This window comes from Plectropomus leopardus, chromosome 1 (assembly GCF_008729295.1).
Source record: "Plectropomus leopardus isolate mb chromosome 1, YSFRI_Pleo_2.0, whole genome shotgun sequence".
NCBI lineage: Eukaryota > Metazoa > Chordata > Actinopteri > Perciformes > Serranidae > Plectropomus > Plectropomus leopardus.
The window spans coordinates 41,130,347-41,151,337 of record NC_056463.1 but is presented as its reverse complement, the minus strand read 5'-3'; the positions used below and the strand labels follow the sequence as shown (position 1 = coordinate 41,151,337).

Genomic DNA, 20,991 nt, shown 5'->3' with positions numbered 1-20,991 from the left:
AGCTATGGATGCAATGGAACTATAGAGCTGCTTATTCAGAGAGAAAATTTAATACCAAACACTAATAAATAACATGAATTGTTTAACCCTATGAAACCTGGGCAAATAGGCTTGATTTATTAAAATTAAGAATTATTGAAAATTATAAAACCCATAGAAACAAATGGGAAAGTGAAAAAAACAGTGAAATGATCTGAAAAACAGCTAGGTACAAATTTTCATTAGCCTTCTGAAAAAAACTAATTTTGTAAATCTACTAGTTTCTTGCAACATTTTTAAAATAAATCAAACTAACTGTTCAAGGCTCAAAGGTTTAAATTCTTGTGAAAGGCGTCTGAAAGCAGCACAAGAAAAGTGACGCTGATCCTGCTTTCAAAGGGTTAAATGACTCCAGCACTGTCAGACTTTTTAAAAGCTCAAATATTGAAATTGAACACAAAAAACAGTATTATTTGGCTCTACTTATAAATTTTTCTGGGTTGTTTCCTGAATATTTTCCACTATTTTAATTCATACTGATCCTCTCTAAACCACCATCTTCATACTTCCTTCATGAAGGAACAACTGATTGTGCCTGAGAGCAGCTCATGTTTTCAAAGAAAAAAAATCATACAAATTTTCTCAGTTTTCAGAGATTTAAATACGATGTGATTTAGGACAATGATATTATCTAAATCGAAAGTCAAGTCTGAAAACATTTTTGCCACCTTTTCCGTTCTGGTGCCTTGGCCCTGAGCTTCCCTCTTCTTTTTTTCCTGAAAGCTGCTGCAGCCTGTCTACGTGAGGCAGCTGTCACATCATCGATAATCTGAGTCAAAACAATGACAGAGAAGACAAAGTGCAGCTTACAACTGGTCTGAGCTCTGTGGTAATGTCTTACCTAAAGCAGCGTGTGGAAAGCCTCAGCAGAGAAACACTGTTCTATTCGTCAGATATACAAACAGCTCAGCACCCAAGAGAACGCAGATCCTTCTGAGGGGGAGCACACTTCCTGTTTCTCATTGACAACCAACATCAGCTAATCTGAATATGAAGAGGCTGACGATGAGGACAAAAGAGCCTGGCTGAAGAGAGCCGACACCCCTGTAGGCTAAAGCACCTTACCCCCACCTCACCTCATCCCCTCCCTGATCCTCCATTCATATTCCCCTGCAGGAGTCCCTCCATCGCCCTTCCCACAGGGCCAGCAGCCCCCGCTCCTGCTCCCTTAATGCGAGGGCATGTTGAGAAGCCACATGCTGGAAACAGGCCATTAGGAGCAACACACCCCCAACAACCCGAGGAAACTGCAAGCTGACTCACTGTATAGAATCCTCATAGAACACAAACAGCAAATCCAAAAGTCTTTGGCATATAAATACAGTATGAAAGATTTTCTAATCAATAGAAAATCTGTTTATCTATCTGGTAAACTAGAGCTTGTTTACCCCCCTGACATCTGACATCAACTGTTTCAGTCCAGAACGGAACTCACATTCAAACACAGGTCACACAAGTTCAAAACGTTACAAAATACCAGATTCATTTGGGCTTTTGAGCTCTCCCTCAGCAGGTGTGTGTTTTATATCACCCATTTCTGACCATTAGCTTGCCGGGTTAATGCAACACACAGATCAATGTCTGTCTTACAGCAACACCACTGATGCATATGAACCACCCAAACGCACAGACAGATTATAGCCGACCCTGGACACAAACTTTGGAAACCACTCCCCAAGAGGCTGAGGTCCATTAGCCTAATGTTGTAGTACTGGAGATCTGTCTTTCAAGGGTCTTGTCTCATCTCAAAATCAAATGCATTTTGACTCTGTCTTTTATCGGTCTCAGACGTAGAAGACTCCGGATTTCTAATCGATCAATCAAGACCACAACAAATTTATTTTTATGCTATTTTATACTTCTACTTGGCACAGTATGAACAGTGGTTGAAGCAGCCACAGCTCAGCCCTGAGCACAAAGTGTTGATTCTCTACTGACCAATCAACAGATTGCAGCGTTTGTAGCTCTACCTTTTAGTAGTGAAACTATGTGCAAGGTACCTCAAGCAGAAGGGTGACCAAAAATCGGAACAGGTTCTCATGGTACTTTTCACCATGGAAATGCAAAAAAATTCGTACCAACCCCCTCCTCGTCTTCCACTGTCACCTCAAAGTTTTGACTCTGTCCTCTAGAGCCATCTATTGGCTGGAACTATGTCCTTATAAAGGACACATGTAAGTATGCCTGACAGTGAGGTTTAGACTGTTTGAAATGGATCTATTTGCATATGTAAAGGGAGCATAAATGACCCTTGACACGTGAGTATAAGGTGGTCAAGGTAGCAGGAAACAGATTAGAAGCTGTTGCAAAGCATATACTGCTACATATCAGAGCAGTGCTAATTGCTCGGGAAGCCACGGTGATACAAAATACTGCATTTTCTCTTCTTTTCTACATCAGATTAAAATATACCTTTTTGATTTCTGAGGTAGGGTGTAAATGCAAAACACAAACTATGCAATGAATGCATTTCTGGACATTCACAATGTCCTCTGCTGTTAAAAAAAAAAAAACCTAAACCTTTTCACTTGGGATAGAGGTGGCTGCTGTGGAAGGGTGTGCTTATGCCAGAGGGGAAAGCAGAGAGGGCATGTTTGAAGAACTTAGTTAGTGTTTTCCCACTCGTGGGTGATAAGTTGGGCTCTCTCTTTGGCTCTTGTACTCGTTTGGGCGAGCAGGGTTGCAGCTTGTCAATGTGGTTTGGCCGTGTATTTTTTTGGCCGTTAAGGATGAACGTGCCTAGGTTGAGTGGACCGGAGCTCCTAACTATGATGCCGGCTCAAATGCTGCATCATGTTAGTAGTACTATTTGTGTAGTTCAACACCCTCTTTCAATATTTACAGACTTTTTTTGTCTTTTCTGTTCTTCTCATCTTCCCGCCTCTATTACTTTCTGACTTAAGGAAACTCAAATGCCGCCACACTTCTGATTAGAAACTGGAGGGTGCATCTTCTATTTCAATAGTACCTGTCTAGAGCATTTGCTTCATCTTCATCGGTTCATTTTCCATCTCACCGATTTGCGTCTTGCATATTTTTTATCAATTTTTAACTGCCTCACAATGCATCTCTACATCACTGATTGTGACTAATAAGAGATAACATTGTTTTCATACTAAAACAGGGTCCACATCGTTTTCAAAAATCCCTGTTTAAGGGGTTTGAATACACCTGAGTAGTGTGGAATAGGCTTGGGCAGTATCTAATTTTTCGTACCTTCAAACCTTTCTGAAATAAGTATATGTGCTGCTTGCTGGCCGCAACATTACATTAATGTAAAGGCTTCAGGAGTAATGCAAATCTTAGGATTCTTATTTTGCAAATTCTATCATCTTTGTTGTACAGCTCTTTTCATTTGAAAAATGCATATATTCCTTGTATGTGAAAAACTATTTCTCTTCACACACACACACACACACACACACACACACACACACACACCTAGCCTTTTATACTACACAGAAATAGGAGAGCACAGAGAGAAAAACAGCGTGGTCGTGTATAAAAGGCGTCAAATCAGAGATGTACTCCCACGTGCATCTTGGAGCTGAAGGCGGTCTGCGCTGCAGCAGCTCTGCTCCGGATTACACATCAGAGTGAAGAGCAGGAGGACACAGGTCAGGCTTTATCCTCCTGCTGCTGCCGCTGATGCTGCTGGGATTCAATCAAGACCTCGACACCTCAATGGTGTGATGGGATGAGATACGGAACAAAGAGTCAGTCCATGTTTGACCAATTACATGAACTCCCTGCTGCTCTTGGATACTGTAAATGTTTGTTATCATGAACACTGTTCAATATAGCAGATTTATACAGATTTGTATTCTTTTCTGCAGCAGAGACTTCACATGTTGCTGTCCATCGACCCGTCCAAAGAGATATTTCGAAACCACAGGCCATATTTACATCAGATCTGTTGAGCTTTGTGACCTCCACAGGATAAATCCTAATGTACCATATATTGCAACAACATTTCTTGTTGGACAGTCAGTCACGAACACAAAGCACAAAGTGACCACAAAGAGTCATAAAAGGGACGCAGAAGTGAATGACTACAAAGAGATGCAACAGCCACAAAAAGAAACAAAAATAACTATAAAGAGATGCAAAATGCCCACAGAAGACCCAAATTGGCCAGACAAGGATGCAAAACATCCACATAAAGAAATGGCTACAAAGAGATACAAATGGCCCCAAAAAGGAACAAAATGATTGGTGACTGTGTGGAGGTGAGAGGAGCCAGGCTTTAAACTTACCTCTCAGCTCTCTTTTTATTATTTACACAACTATTTCTGTCACTTTTGTCACAGGGAAAACTGAAATGTTATAGAAGCTGAAATAAAAACATAAAAGTGGGACATCAAACGACTCAGAGGAGCAAAGAACGATGGGGGACGGATCCTGACTGTTGTTTGTGCCTATGGTCCAAACAGCAGTTCAGAGTATCCACCCTTTTTGGGGTCCTTAGAGGGGGTGCTGGAGAGTGGTCCTTCTGGGGACTCCCTCGTTCTGCTGGGGGACTTCAATGCTCACGTTGGCAATGACAGTGAGACCTGGAGGGGCGTGATCGGGAGGAATGGCCCCCCCAATCTGAACCAGAGTGGTGTTTTGTTATTGGACTTCTGTGCTCACCACAGATTGTCCATAACGAACACTATATTCGAGCATAAGGGTGTCCATATGCGCACTTGGCATCAGGACACCCTAGGCCGCAGTTCGATGATCGACTTTGTAGTCGTATCGTCGGACTTGCGGCCGTATGTCTTGGACACTCGGGTGAAGAGAGGGGCAGAGCTGTCAACCAATCACCCCCTGATGGTGAGCTGGCTCCGATGGTGGGGGAGGACACCGTTCAGACCTGGCAGACCCAAATGCATTGTGAGGGTCTGCTGGGAAGGTCTGGCAGAGTCTCCCGTCAGAAGGAGCTTCAACTCACACCTCTGGGAGAGCTTCTACCATGTCCCGGGGGGGGGGGGGGTGACAGAGCCCGCATTGCCGGCAGTAAGTCAAACTCATTTCCGGTGAGGGTTGGACTCCGCCAGGGCTGCCCTTTGTCACCGATTCTGTTCATAACTTTTATGGACAGAATTTCTAGGTGCAGCCAGGGTGTTGAGGGGGTCCGGTTTGGTGACCTCAGGATTGGGTCTCTGCTCTTTGCAGATGATGTGGCCCTGTTGGCTTCATCGGGCCGTGACCTCCAGCTGTCACTGGATCGGTTCGCAGCCGAGTGTGAAGCAGCCGGGATAAGAATCAGCACCTCCAAATCCGAGGCCATGGTTCTCAGCCGGAAAAGGGTGGAGTGCCCCCTCCGGATCGGGGACGAAGTCCTGCCCCAAGTGGAGGAGTTTAAGTACCTCGGGGTCTCGTTCACGCGTGAGGGAAGGATGGAGCAGGAGATCGACAGGCGGATCGGTGCAGCGTCTGCAGTAATGTGGACTCTGCACCGATCTGTAGTAGTGAAGAATGAGCTGAGCCGAAAGGCAAAGCTCTCGATTTACCGGTCGATCTTCTTTCCTACCCTCACCTATGGTCACGAGCTTTGGGTAGTGACCGAAAGAACAAGATCGCGGGTACAAGCGGCCAAAAAGATCTTCCTCCGTAGGGTGGCTGGGCTATCCCTTAGAGATAGGGTGAGAAGCTCGGTCATCCGGGAGGAGCTCGAAGTAGAGCCGCTGCTCCTCCACGTTGAGAAGAGCCAGATGAGGTAGCTCGGGCATCTAATTAGGATGCCTCCAGGACGCCTCCCTGGTGAGGTGTTCAGGGCACGTCCCACCGGTAGGAGGCCCCAGGGAAGACCCAGGACACGCTGGAGAGACCATGTCTCACAACTGGCCTGGAAACGCCTCGGGATCCCCCAGGAAGAGCTGGACGAAGTGGCCGGGGAGAGGGAAGTCTGGGCTTCCCTGCTTAGGCTGCTGCCCCCGCGACCCGACGCCGGAAGAAATAAAGAAATAAGCGGAATAAGCGGAAGAAAATGGATGGATGGATGGATATTTCTGTCACTTTGTCATAGGGACAACTGAAATGTTATAGAAGCTGAAATAAAAACATAAAAGTGGGACATCAAACGACTCAGAGGAGCAAAGAAGCATTTTTTTATTTTATTTCAATCTTTTCTCCCGGGCTCCCATCATTCTCTTAAATGTCAACCGGTCTTAAAAATCACAGAATTGCTTTTTATGTGAGCTCATGATTGGAGAAATGACCAAAAAAACTCCCATTGGCAGACATTTTAACAACACAGAGCAAATCAAAATGGAATATATAAATGTGCTTTAAAAATAGTGATAAACAGGCATCCTAACAGCAGAGTTTTACTCGCTCACTTGTTAACATTTAATCCCCAACACTGCCAAACATAAATCTGACAAACTGCTCTCAGCAGTACAAACACAGCAAACGGATAATGACCTGAAATCAATCAGAGCTTCACAGGGATTATTAGCATGCAGCCCAGCAGGCCACGCAAGTCTGCGATCATCTGTGCACTCTGGATCTAGTTCAAAATTTTTGAGAAAAGACGAGCTGCATACACGCAAAGAGACGGAAATCTGTTTTCTCACATGGAGAGGATTAAACACGCTGATGAATGTATGACAACGCCACTCTGTTCACCCTAAGCAGTAGCAGAATACAGCAGGTCCCTGATTCTGGAAGTGTTTGATCACACTGCAATTTTTAAAAAAGTTTTTCAAGACATATCAAAAGAAACCCGCCCACTGTCTAAAGACAAAGGCATCAACATTTTACAAACACACAGGTAATATTTTGACCTCACATAAAGCTTCCTCAGGTCTACAAACACAAGGATCAGCCACAAGATTGTTGACTAAAAGAGGGGATTTTTCTGTCTTTGGAGAGTATCAAAAACTGAAAGTTTGTTCTGATTTCTGAAGTCAAAATCTTTTTCCTCCTTCAAAAGAAAAAGTGCCTTTCTTGCATACACAATCACAGCAAAAAATACTCAACAATAACATCATGCTATTTAAAGAAAACCACAAATATTCTAACACAATTGTAAATTGCAGTGTTGTCATGTTTTTATGTTCATAAAGGTTACAGAACAGCCCCGTCTCCATGAAATTACATTCATACACAACTAATTTAAAACCACAAAAACCTTATTTTTCAAAGACCCAAAATATCTTTTTTTTCTTGCCCTACTTAGCTGGTGTTTTTCAAACATATCAGATTCAAATGCTAATTTCTTTTCTTTTTTTTAAGTGAAAACATGCCATTCAAACATTGAAGAAAAAGTGAGTTTTAAAGTTTTCTTTTAAAACTGCAAAAAAGGAAATAAGGAGAAACAAATTGCCATTTTTAAGAGAACAAACCCTTCCAAACCTGCTTTGTCATATTTCTATGAAAAAAGAAGAAACAAATGAATTAAACTTTTTTTCTTAATTTAAAAAAAATGTGGAAAAAAACTATTGTAAATATGTTCTATTTTCTAGGAAATTAATGTGTAAAGTCTAGTCTACTCCACCTGCATCAGCCTCTGTATTGACCTTATTTTAAAACAATCTGTTACACAACGGATCAGCAGAGGCAGAGGGAGGAAAAAGCTCCAGGCTCCAGTTAAACTGGAGATACAGCAGCACCAAGGACATCCAGAGACAATACTGTACAGGACGTCACAGTTAAGCCTCCTGGCAACAGTTTCCATTAAAAAGTAAGAGTGAGTGTGAGTGTGTGTGTGTATCTACGTGGTTAAATCTGTGAAAGGCTTGCTAATGTCTCTTTCTGCTTGGTCAAACACGTTATTTATTTCTCATTGTGTGTGGCCACAGGCCGTAAACAGATCTGTAATTACCCACACAGCCGTCAGGTGGGCTTAATGGAGAAACCATTAGTACAAAGGGAAAAGCAGAGTAGCAGCGAGAGGGGGGAGTGGAGGGATGAATGAAGGGGAACAGCAGAAACTGTGGAGGAAGAGGAAGAAGAGGAGGAGGAGAATGCAGCCATGGGCATAATAAGCACATAATAGTTGTTAATTCAGCTTATTATGAACCTGTCCGCCACCTTGCTGCTTACTGCATGGAGATGTGTCAGCAGTTAAAACAGGATGATACAAAATAAAGCAGGATACAGTGTAATTTTCCAAAAAATGGGCCAGTGTTTTTAAAACGTTTTTTCCCATCAACAAATCCCACGAAAAGACCAAAAGTAACAATGTGTTGGTCCGTTAGGGCTGGGTATTTTTTTAAATGATGATATCTGTACCAAAACCAGTACTTTGAGAGCAATACAAATACCAAAAGAGATATACAGATATGAATGGAGTGGTGTCTACACCCATAAAGCATTAATAAATAGCCTTCTATTTGCTCTGGTTATTAAAGAGAGAGAGAGAGAGAGAGAGAGAGAGAGAGAGAGAGGGAGAAGGCGGATTTCCATTAACCCTAAAATTGTGCAAATTGAAATTGCAAATGTAAAATATGCCTAATGGAAACGCGTCAATTTCGAAAAAACTCCCATTTATTATCTCATACGTGGCCGCTCCCACATATAAGAAAAAAAACAAAAAAATGCTCTTTTCAAAGTCAAGCTTTAAAAAATATTATACATTAAGTACACTGAGTTAATTTCAACCAACATCAGTTCTAATCATAAATATCAAATACTGATAAATTTTCTGACTTTTAACCCATTAAATGCCAGGTTTTTTGTCATGATGTCATTATGTTTTTAGATTTTTAAAAAAGACAAAATAAATTATTTTCAATATACTACATGAAAAGTAGTTTTTTTTTTTAATGATCTCAGCCTGGGATATGTCAGTGATTAGCAGTGACATTGATTGTGACCTAGTGCACTAGCACCTAGTGGAAATAGCATGTATTTTCTCTATTTGCCAAATATGGGGAAAATTGACATCATTAGGTTGAAAACAAAAAGTAAAAATGACAAATTCCAAGGCAAAAGCCCAGAATGACACCAAGAAATAATACACTGCATGTTTTTATGCTTTGATGGCTGTGGGATCAAAAATGTCAGTTTGAATGGGTTTCTATGGTGTGTTTTTTTGCACTGAACAATATGAATGTAAGAATTTTGTTCCCAAGGTTTATTTTAGACTTATTGTACGAGCCGAACTGTGAACTCCAAGATTTAACAAAAATTAACAATCTTGCCAAAATATATACTGTACATATGCATGAACACAGCCAAAATTATCAAAAAAATGAAGACTGGAAAGTAAATGCACCACACAGTTCCGAAGGGTTAATAGATTATTGTTTCTTTATTGAACCTAAATATTAATATATGGCTGTGAAATATTAATAATCTAATTCTTTCATTGCTCATTGCCTTCCTCCCATGATTTGACAGAAATCAAGCTATCGTGCTCAGGTTTCAAAGGGTTAAAGAAGGTAAAGAAAAGCTGATTTAAGTTCTTGTTAAAAGTCAAAACATTCCTTGTAGGAGAATTGGAAGGAACCCTCAGCGGTAAAATAAAACGCAGGAAATGACAAGTTTATGGTTAAGAGGTAGAGTACATTAGGGCTCACTCAGCAGAGCTTGTAACATTAATATTATACAGCATATAGCTTTAAAATATTGATCAGCCATATTTTAATGGTCTGGTTGACTTTACTGTTATGCAGACAATAGAGCAGGAAGCTCATTAAAGACTTGAGCGGAGACAGAGTGGAATGGAAGTTAGAACACTAAGTGCAGGTTGTCCGTGTGATGGAGCAGAGAGAAATGAAGAGGGATCAAATAAAACAAGAAAATGAAAGACAGAAACACAGAGAGAAATGGAGAAAAAGGTGATTAGGTCTTCTTTTTTTAACTTTTATTATCCAAGAATTCAATGAAGACAAATTGACAGTAAAATGATTTTTAGTACAAAAATTCTTAAATCAATCTACTCCTTTTAGTTGTTTAATTTTTGGAGAAATTCTCTGTAAGAATTGTTTTATCAAAAATTTGGATTGCTAATCTCTTTTGCACTGTGAATAAGAAGCTGCAATCAGAAGGCAGTTAGCTTAGTCTCGCATTAATGCCTAAAACAACGGAAAACAGCCACCCTGGCTCTGTCCGAGCATTAAAATAATGCTGGTGTCATTAAGTTACACTCAGGGGCAGCTGCTGAATCATGTGGGACACCTTGTAAAGTTAGGTAAACTCATCCAGTCCGGTTTGAAAATTGTCACACCAGCCAAACCTTAAATGTTACCTTTGGACAGAGTGAGGGCAGCTTTGGCTTAACTTTTCATCAGTAGATCTGTGAGTTTAGAGCTCCAAAACCTGGTCCAAATGATTCACTTCCCTCAAAGCAATCAATAAAGATTGAACTGATGTTGCAATCTACTGAAAGCCAAATGACAGTTGCAAAATGTATTTTCTGGTAATAATAGCAGGTTCACCTACTGGACCTAGAAACATTACTGTATGCTGATGTACAAGTACATCATGCACATGCGCGCACACTCGTACACACACACACAAACAATGCTTTTTCTCCGATACGGTTCAAATGGCTGCTTTTACATATTGAGTATGGACAGCGGAGGAAGTACGACTGTAAGGATTTTTCAGAAATACATTTTTGGACATCTTGGAGCTCCACTCATTTTCAATACAAAGAATAAAATATTTCAGCGATGCAAACCGCTAACTGAATGTCTGAAAGGCAACCTTATCACCTAGAATTTTCATTTGTGCACTACTTACAGTGTTTCCCTTGAGGAGTAGGGAAGTTTGATCAAACTTCACTTTTTTTTAATCTTTGGTGTGCGTTCCTTTTTTATCATTCTGTGTTCTTATCGCCCCACTTGTTTTTGTGAGATTGTGTGAATTCAGCACAGGCAGAACTCATCTTTTTTTTTTCTTCAGCAGCAGTTTGTGGAATTTGATTCCCAGGGTGGATAATTAATCAGTCAAACCAGTCTGAGCTGACCGGATCAGATCAGATCAATGAATAAGAGGACCAGCTGATGCTGAGGTAAATGAAAGCAAACTTTCAAACCCAGCGCAATGAACAATTAAGCTTCACTTACTGCACCCAGTGTTCTGCTGCTCTGTCTGTGCAGTGAAAAACAAAATGGTACATCCTAGGGCCAGGCGATATGGCCTAAAAATAAAATCTTTTTTTTCACACCAAACCTGATCTACAGTTTTAATCGATTTTTTTTCCTTCCTTAAAACAAACTACAAATAACAACGAAATTACTCAAAACAAGTTTTGCTTTTGATTTTAGCAGTAAAAATTAAAGGCAAACTGAATTTCCCTTCTGTTAATATAGTAAACAGAATTTCCGGGGTTAAAGTGCAAGCTGTGAACTTGTCTTTAACACTGAAGGCTGCAGTAATTTCACAAAAAATATTAACATGATTTATTTTGTATCCAATCTTTATATATACAATATATACACAGTATACAGTTGCACTGCATATACAATATGCACAGGAATGTGTGGCACTAGCTGCGCTCCAGTATCCAAATATGCATACACACCTGGCTCCAAAAATATAAAATCAATTTGTGGTGGCAGATGTTCTGATGGTGGCGGGGTGCCACAAATAAATTAATGTGTGGGGAAACACTGAATAAAATGTTACACCAAACACCATCCAGAATACACTTTAAAAAGAAAAGAAAAATTGACCATCTTGTTGACTCAAGATTCCTCACTAGCATAAAATAAAATAAATCTTGCATTCTAAATTATAACGTTGCACTTTTAAAATGTACTTTACTAAAAGGATTCCGTGAACAAAAACAGCTAAGGTTGATCAGCACTTTCTTTTATCTATTTATAGACTTCAAGCCTATGATGAAATTACCCCATCACTAATAACATCATAACTATAGTAGTAGCAGTAGTGGTGGAAGTTGTAGTAGTAGTACTCTGAATGGCATGTCAGCTGACGTTAGGCTGTAAAAACCCCTTTAAAAGCTCAATTAATATCGGCCTCGAACATACAACATCAGTCAGGGTCCGCTCCACGCAACCCAAATGCAGCCTCCACGATGTGATGCCACTCGGACATGCATCACTGCTCCCCTCCACTAACATTAACATAAAGTGCTCGAGGTGAAGTGTGAGGGCAAGTCATCAGGAATTCCAATTGCACACTTGAGGGATTTCCGAGGCCAATGTAAATGGAATTTCTCATTTCCTAAATCAGATTTTACGCTTCCTGGATGGGTTAAGTGTGGAGTCAATCGTGGCAGCGGTAGCCAAGTGCTACTCCTTGGGGGTGGAGGGTGGGGCTTGTCCCCTCAAAGTGCAATGCTTTGGCACACCTTCTTACAAGTGATGAATATTTAAATATGGCACAGTGAAACATGCAGGGGAAATGCTCTCCTCTGTTATTAGAAAGAGGGACAAGGAAGGGAGGAATGGAAAGACAAAAATGCCTGATTTTAACTACTGTTTCCTTTCCTTCTGCTTTGTGAAAAACATTGTAGAAAAGGAGCCAGTCAAATAAAACCATGATGCATTTCATCTGCCACATGGCAAAGCATGCAGGATTTTTTTCCGGGTGGGAAGTCAGAGTGACAGGAAGCAGCAGCAGCAGAGTGTCAAAGAACAAACAGCTGCTACAACGAAACCCCAGAGATCAACTCTGTGTGTGTGTGTGTGTGTGTGTGTGTGTGTGTGTGTGTGTGTGTCTGTGTGTGTGTGTGTGTGTAGATGCTATTTTCTATGAGCAGATGTTACTCCCAATGGGTGTTATGAGTTTTTGGATACTAATCTTGACATGATATCTGAGATTTAGAACAGATGCTTTTGGTATTCAATATGCATCTTTCTTCTGCAAGAGGTCAAAGCTGCTCTCATTAATGTTTTATAAAAATTTTTAACATTAAAGGAGTTGTTTATAGCAACGAGGCCGAAGCAATTTTTACCTAACTCAGCAGTTCCCTTCAGCTTTACTGAGCATTTTAACCTCTTGTAGCTCCCAGTTTTGGTTTTACTGCATATTTCCTGTCTAGTTAACACTCACTGTTTCCAGCAGAAGCAGCTGTTTTCAACAAAAAGCTCTGAGAAAGTCTCTTACAAGGCTTGGGCAGTATCACAGTATAACAGTATGTTTTTCAATACCATCATAAATACAGGCACTCCTCTTTCTATGAAACTAACTGTATGTAGTGCACAGTACGCACCACCAGACCTCAGTCCCCAGTCTCTACTGACAACACCATTGATGCCTATGTACCATATAAACATGGAGAGATTACTGCAGACCCTGGACACAAACTTTTGGAAACACTCCCCAAGAGGCTGAGGTCCATTAACACTAAAACTGATACCCCAAGAACAGCTTCTTCCTGACTGCAGCTGGCCTTAACAACACAGCCAAGGACCACACTGAGACTACATCCACACAACAATGTAGGCTTGGGCAGTATTGCAGTATCATGGTATACCAGGGTATTCAGAAATCACAATGGTATGATTTTTAGTACTGTCATAAAAACAGGAAGCCCTCTTTCCATTACACTCATTGTATGCCGTGCACAGCATGCACCACCGGAGCTCAGTCTCCGGTCTCTACTGGTAGAACAGGCAGCTGAGCTGAAAGACACAGTGACACATTGTGGTGGAGGCAATTAAGCCTTGTCAGTCGTCTGTGACCGAGAGGAAGTTGAATTCAAAAGGTGTTAAAGTTGTTTTTCTCTGTGTAATAAGAAAAATAAGTGAGAGAATACTACTTTTAACATTTTGTGGATTTCTATTGTGTATTTATTAGTCTGAAAAGCTGATAGCAAGTAGGGCATTTGCCATCATATACCGTACACCTTGCAAAAATTTCAGGAAGGAAAATGAGGTGGTGATGAAAGAGACCAAACCGGAGCAAAAATTAGTGAATATCAAACTTCAATTCATTGTGCAGACATAAACACAGCTCCAAATGAACGACCATGTTGCTGAGTCTCCAGACTAGCAAACAAGTTGCTAACAAGTTCATGATATGAACACATCTAAGTGTTGTGTTTACAGCTTACTGCACTGCCCCTGAGTGGCCAAAAAATGAATCAACTAAGGTTTTACAAAAGACGCAGTAATCCCAAAATGTTATTGCAAAGCACTTGTACAAATAATTTGTCTGAACAGAGTCTAAAATTGGGGGGAAAAATTCTATTTAAATCAGGATAGATCAAAAAACAAAAATATACATGTGAGCTGAAATAGACTACTTTACAGTTTTTGACATGTTGCAGTCGATACCAAAAAATCAATCAATCAATCTCCATATCTAACTCATTGTGGTGTGCAGCGCCTTTATTCCGCTCAGCTGAACACAAGATTTTAGAAACAGACGTACACTGCTAATTTCACCTGTGTATATTCAGTCATATTTCAGTGTCGGAACAACTGGCCAGCGTAAATTAGCTGTTGAGCTCAACCGCTGGTGTTATTAAATGTCAGTGATGATATGTGCACTGTGCCCTTTAAATAAACAAACTATAAATAACATTATAATCCTCGAGTTTTCAGTTCTGATATGTTTGACAACAGAGGTGGTGATTTCTTTGAACAACATGGGAAAGAAGGCAATGAGAAATTAGTAGATTTATTAAGTTATTTTTAAAAGCTATGTCTGGGTGGAAGAAACTAGAGAAAATCTATATTTGTAATCATAATAATCACATTAAATTATGTTTAATAATTATTAAAAATGTCAGGCACTTTTGCAGGTCATTTCCTTTTTTTACTTTCTTGTTGTTTTTAATCATTTTAATAATTATCATGTAATTGTCTTGTAATTTTTAATAATTTCTTGATCATTTTTGGGTAATTTCTTCTTTTGTTGCTCATTGCCTTCTTATCAGGTTTTAAGGAATAAATCAAGCCAATTTGCTCAGGTTTCAAAGGGGTAAAAGTTTAAATCTTATCCTCACATGAAACACCTTCAACCTTTCATGGAAGCAGAAGTGTGCTATGGGGGATCCAGAACTTTGATGTCAAACATTTAAAATTAAATCAGAGTTAGCAGCTTCAGAGTTAGGAATGTTGAGTTGCATTACAGTATCTTAACATTACAAACGCACAGCAATTTTAATGAACTAGAAAGACTGAGTATGACACACTTTGTTGATGGATCCGTCCATTTGGATTTAATATTGTGGAAGTGTACAATATGCTGAATTTTCTGTCCTGCCTATTAAAGTACAGTGATTGAGGGTTTCCTTGCATGTCTTACTTTATTTTTTTTAACAATTCAAAAATGAATTAAATATTAGATTTACGACAGAATTATTAAAATACGGAGGCGATTTGGTATTGTCAATATTCAGTTTAAGTTAGAGCATGGTCGTGTGAGTGCTCTGTTGTGGGGGGGGGGTGGTTTGAACATGGCTCAGCGGATAAGAATGTAGCTTAGTTAGACCTTATCCAACACACAGGTCACATGGACCTGATTTACACACACACACACACACACACTTTAATGATTCGAGACATGCACATAGTGACTGAACCTGCTTTCTGTTCTGAGTCAGATGTATGTACAAAACACATACCAGCTGCTTCTTATCTTCCACAGCAACACAAAGTGGAAATGTCCCTCACCTATGTATGTGTGTACTTCTGATGGTTGTTACTTCCACTGTTGTTCCGAGCCGCGAATCACTCCATCTCCTAATCCAGGGGGTTTGTAAACCATCCGAAAATCCATCCACAAACTGGGGAAAAGCTTCGTCTCCGATCCAGGCTGTGTACGCGTGTCTCTGTGCGTGTGTGTAGGAGACACAGTCACGTTAACAGCTCTGCAAAACTGTCCTCAAACGCTCACAAAAACACACGTAGTGAGGACGGAGCGAGGACAGAGCCAGGTGCTGGGGCAGAGAATCGGTGTAAGCTCCGGAGGAAGACGCCGAGTCCGCGCAGAGTTCAGCCCGAAGACGCACCCTGCCCCGGGATGGAGGAGAGAGGACGTTGCTTCTGGCAGGACGTGTGCGCGGTTCTCAACAGTCCTCTCTCTGTGTGGCAGCTGTTTGTTCATTAGCCGGGCGGTGATCACTGTGAGGAAAAAACACACTCTGCTGTATCTGCTTTGCTACTCCGGAGGCTGACTGCAGCAGCACCTCCCCCCAGCAGGAGAGACCCCGCCCAAACGTGGGCTCAGCCAATAGCAGAGGACCAACCCCATCACACACAAACTCTCTCTCTCTCTCTCTCTCTCTCTCTCTCTCTCTCTCTCTCTCTCTCTGTTACAGGGACAAAGACTCAGCTTCTCACCAGGAGCCAATCAGTTATCCCCCTCTAATAAAAGCGGACAGTCACTCGCTCAGACGCAGTGAGGTGAATGCATACTTCTGTCCACATGTGACTGAAGTGCATTAAAGATATTTTACAGCCTTTTAAAACCAGAGTCACAACCTTGGGTCCACTTTCATATTGGACACTTTAATCAAGAAATCAAAGGAGCTACTCAAGAACTTTAATCAATACCTAAAAGTGTAATATTATTAATTCTACATTTGAAGAACAACACAGATTAGGCAAACTAGCATAAAAATATATGTAGTGCTAGCAGACTGAATGAATTAAATCTTTTTTTTTAAGAATTTCTTTTTAAAGATTTTTTTTCGCTTTTTCCTTTATTATAGAAAGGACAGCTGTAGCATGAAAAGGAGAGAGAGGGGGATGACATGTAACAAAGGGCTGGGGCCAGGAACTGAACCCACAGCCAAGGCGAGGAAACAACCTCTGTACATGGGGTGCCTGCACTATCAACTGAGCTACTGCGCGCCTCATAATGGATTAAATCTTGATAGTGAAACAAGTTAATTTGTGTGGGTTGTGACGCTCAAATAAATTTATCAACGTCTCTCTCCCAATGTAAGTCTACAACAAAAAGTCTTTTTTGGCCCCATGGAATCATATGACCGAGTCCAGAAATTGCAGTAACAACGTTTGGCCACTACAAAAAGCCTGGCGCTCTTCCTGGGGGCCTGGTTTTCGCATTCTCATCAAGGATGTGTGTTGAACAGAGGGTGTTGCACAACAGAAGCAAACAGCTAGCAAAATTGCAGATTGCATTGATTACCTGCAAACTTTGATTCTCTTATTACAGATACAGATTACTTACTTTTAACAGCTGACAGAGGTGAATGCTCAGTCCTGGTGCTTTTAGATTTGAGCGCAGCTTTTGACACTGTTGATCACTCTATGCTCCTGCTCCAGCTTGAATCCTGGGCTGGTTTAAAAGAAACAGCACTACAGCTCTTGAGTTCCTACCTTTCTAACAGAACCTCCTCTGTTGTCTTGGAAAACACCAGCTACTCTGTGTCTCCTTTCAAGTACAGGGTGCCTCAAGGGTCCATTCTTGGCTCACTGTTATTTTCCATTTATATGCTCCCCCTCAGTCTCATTATTCAGAACCATGGTATCTCCTATCATTGTAACGCAGATGACACACAGCTTTATATCCCCCTCCAGTCCAGTAAGTCTTAAGATTACCTCCTTACCTGTACAAGTGATATTAGATGCCTGATGTCACACATTTTTAAAAAAATTAAGAAAGACAAAACTGAAATTTTAGTCATAGGTCCAACTAACGCAAGCAGCCTGATTCACAGCAAACTTGGTTCCCTTTCTTTTAATTTGAAGCAGACTGCAAAAACTTTTAAATATTATAATATTTGATGAAGAACTTTGTTTTGATGCTCAAATAAAAAATGTTGTTCATTCCTGCTTCTACCATATTAAAAAGATTTCTCAAATTAGACTATTCTTGTCTACCCCAGACTTACACAAGGTGATACATGCTTTTATTTTTCCTCGCTTTGACTACTGTAATGCACTAGATTTCCCTTCAACGACTCCAGCTGGTCCAGAACGCTGTTGCCCGCTCAAAAAATATGAACACATTTCTCCTGTTTTTAGCAAATTTACACTGGCCTATTACTTACTGCGTCAGTTTAAGCGGATTAATCCTGAAGGACAAGTTGACAAAAGTACGAGGCCCAAAATTGCCAAAAAACAGCACAAAATTGAAAATGTCCGACTTCCTGTTGGGTTTTCGGGGTGGGTCCAAGAGCCTTTTTTGTGCATCTGGGCATGATACAAGAGTGTACTGAATTCCGTAATTGTACGTGAAACTTGAAGTGAAACTCCCTATTGGGGCTACATATTAGGGGGCGCTGTGGAGCCATTTTGCAATGCCTGTCTTTGAAACCACCAAAATACAAAATTTTTCGCCAGGCCGGAATATTCCTAATTATTGATCCCCTACGTACCCAGGCACTCCCTCAGATCAATGGATGCAGCTCTTCTCATGGTTCTCCTGACAAAAAGGTGATCGTGCCTTTGCTGTAAAAGCCCCTAAACTGTGGAACTTTTAGCCCACTGAAATAAGACTTGCTCCATTATTTGCATCTTTTAAATTGCATCTTAAGACTTTCTATTATAGGTAAGCATTTTTGAGTATTGAATAGGTTGCTGTTGCTTTGTTTTATTAACCCCCTATGGACTTTGTACTTGATCACTGTGTTGTTACATTTTTTTTGCCTTGCTTTTTTTTTCTGAATAGCACTTTGTAACCTTGTTAAGGAAAGTGCTGTATAAATAAAGTGCATTTATTATCATAAAGTAAATGTGTTATTTTTGGTTCCAACTGAGAACCAACTTTTCAGGTTCCGAACCAGTTAATGTTGGATCAAAATGCTCTGAGCAGTACTGGAATGGAACTAGTCCATGTTGGTGGAAAAGGAAAATGGTAGAAGGAGATGGAGGTGGACAGTTTGGTGAAGAAAGGATTAGACTTTGACAACAGAGACTGGGATTAATGTATTGTCACATCCTGCTTTGTTTCTAGGTTTCAGCCACTAAAACGTGGGTTCAGGTTTTACACTTTTTTAGACTTTTTTTTATGCCAAATATGGCCGACAATATTCCAGAATTCCCGCCATAAGAAACAGCTGGCCATATGTTTTAAATAGCAAGATAACAGCCCTTTAAAGCAATAAACCACTTTAAATTAAATAGTCACTTATCACAGATTTTGTGGCAGCAGCAAAGGAGGAAAAGAACTTTCTGTGTGTTTTCCTGCCAGATTTGCTCGTGGCTTGTGGAAAAAATAAACTAGACAGCGAAACTATTGCTGCAGATCTTGAGCCGGCCATGGAGCTTGGGGCCTGGGCTTGTGACCCTGCAGCCTGGGCCTATCAACCGTCTGGCTTGCTGTGGTGGAATTAAGTGTGTATCTGTTCTGTTCTACCAGGAGACCCATGGTGTGTTGGATGTCTTCCTGAAGAACGTGATCTTTGATGCCATCTTCTAACTACACCGAGAGGAAGATCATCATTTGCTCTAGAGAGGCTTGGACGCACACTTTGGCGGACAAATAGATTTGTTGGGAATTAATAATTAAGTTTTTATATAAGTTGTCTTGCCTACATAGCTTATGTTACAGGTTTCACAATATTAGGTTATTTAATATGCTATTAAAGAATGTATTAATTTGTTTATTTATTCCCCTCCCTGAGCTACCACCTTATCGTGGTGGAGGGGTTTGCGTGTCCCCGTGATCCTAGGAGCACAGTTGTCAGGAGCTTTATGCCCCTGGTAGGGTCACCCATGGCATACAGGTCTTAGGGGAGGGACCAGACAAAGTGTAGCTCACTGGACCCCTTCTAATGAATACAAAAAATAGTTTGAAGTTTCCCTCGCCCAGACGTGGGTGGCGGTGAGGGATGCTGTCCAGCTGAAGAAGGAGTCCTATCGGGCCTTCTTGGCCTGTGGGACTCCAGAGGCAGCAGACAGGTACTGACAGGCCAAGCGGAGTGCAGCTATGGCGGTCATCGAGGCGAAAACCTGGGCATGGGAGGAGTTTGGTGAGGCCATGGAGAACGATTTCCGAACGACTTCGAAGAGGTTCTGTACCGCCATCCGGTGTCTCAGGAGGGGGAAGTGGTGCTCTGTCAGCACTGTGTATGGTGGGTACGGGGCACTGCTGACCTCGACTCGGGATGTTGTGGAGTGGTGGAAGGAATATTTCAAAGACCTCCTCAATCCCACCGACATGCCTTCCAGTGAGGAAGCAGGGCCTGGGGACTCAGGGGTGGGCTCTTCCATCTCTGGAGCTGAGGTTGCCAAGGTGGTCAAAAAGCTCCTTGGTGGCAGGCCCCCGGGGGTGGATGAGGTCTGCCCGGAGTTCCTTAAGGCCCTGGATGTTGTGGGGCTGTCATGGTTGACACAACTCTGCAACGTTGCGTGGACATCGGGGGCAGTGCCCCCTTTTAAGAAGGGGTACTGGAGGATGTGTTTCAACTATAGGGGGACCACACTCCTCAGCCTCCCTGGTAAGGTCTATTCAGGGGTACTGGAGAGGAGGGCCCGCTGGACATTCGAACCCCAGATTCAGGAGGAGCAATGCGGTTTTCATCCTGGTCGTGGAACTGTGGACCAGCTCTGGACCCTTGGCAGGATCCTTGAGGGTGCATGGGAGTTTGCCCAACCAGTCCACATGTGCTTTGTGAACTTGGAGAAAGCATTCGACCATGTTCCTCGGGGAGTCCTGTGGGGGGTTCTCCAGGAATATGGGGTATCGGACCCCCTGATAAGGGCCGTCCGTTCCCTGTATGAGTGGTGCCAGAGCTTGGTCCGCATTTCTGGCAGTAAGTTGGACTCGTTTCTGGTGAGGGTTGGACTCGCCAGGGCTGCCCCTTGTCAACGATTCTGTTCATAATTTTTATGGACAGAATATCTAAGCGCAGCAAGGGTGTTGAGGGGGTCTGGTTTGGTGACCTCAGTATTGGGTCCGTGCTTTTTGCAGATGATGTGGTCCTGTTGGCTTCATCAGGCCACGACCTCCAGCTCTCACTGGATCAATTCCCAGCCCAGTGTGAAGAGGCCGGGATGAAAATCAGCACCTCCAAATCCGAGGCCATGGTTCTCAGCCGGAAAAGGGTGGAGCGCCCTCTCCAGATCAGGGATGAGATCGTGCCCCAAGTGGAGGAATTTAAGTACCTCGGGGTCTTGTTTACGA

At 41.7% G+C, this 20,991-nt stretch overlaps 1 protein-coding gene across 3 annotated transcripts in view; it reads right to left on the bottom strand.

Annotated features, from left to right (window-relative positions):
* Positions 1 to 16,037, bottom strand: part of large2 (LARGE xylosyl- and glucuronyltransferase 2) — a 148,928-nt gene extending 132,891 nt beyond the window's left edge. For all 3 annotated transcript variants that reach the window (XM_042485237.1, XM_042485227.1, XM_042485245.1), the window contains exon 1: positions 15,570 to 16,037. The gene's annotated coding sequence lies outside the window, so the exon portion shown is untranslated. The remainder of the gene's footprint in view (positions 1 to 15,569) is intronic.
* Between the last annotated feature and the right edge of the window lie 4,954 nt (positions 16,038 to 20,991).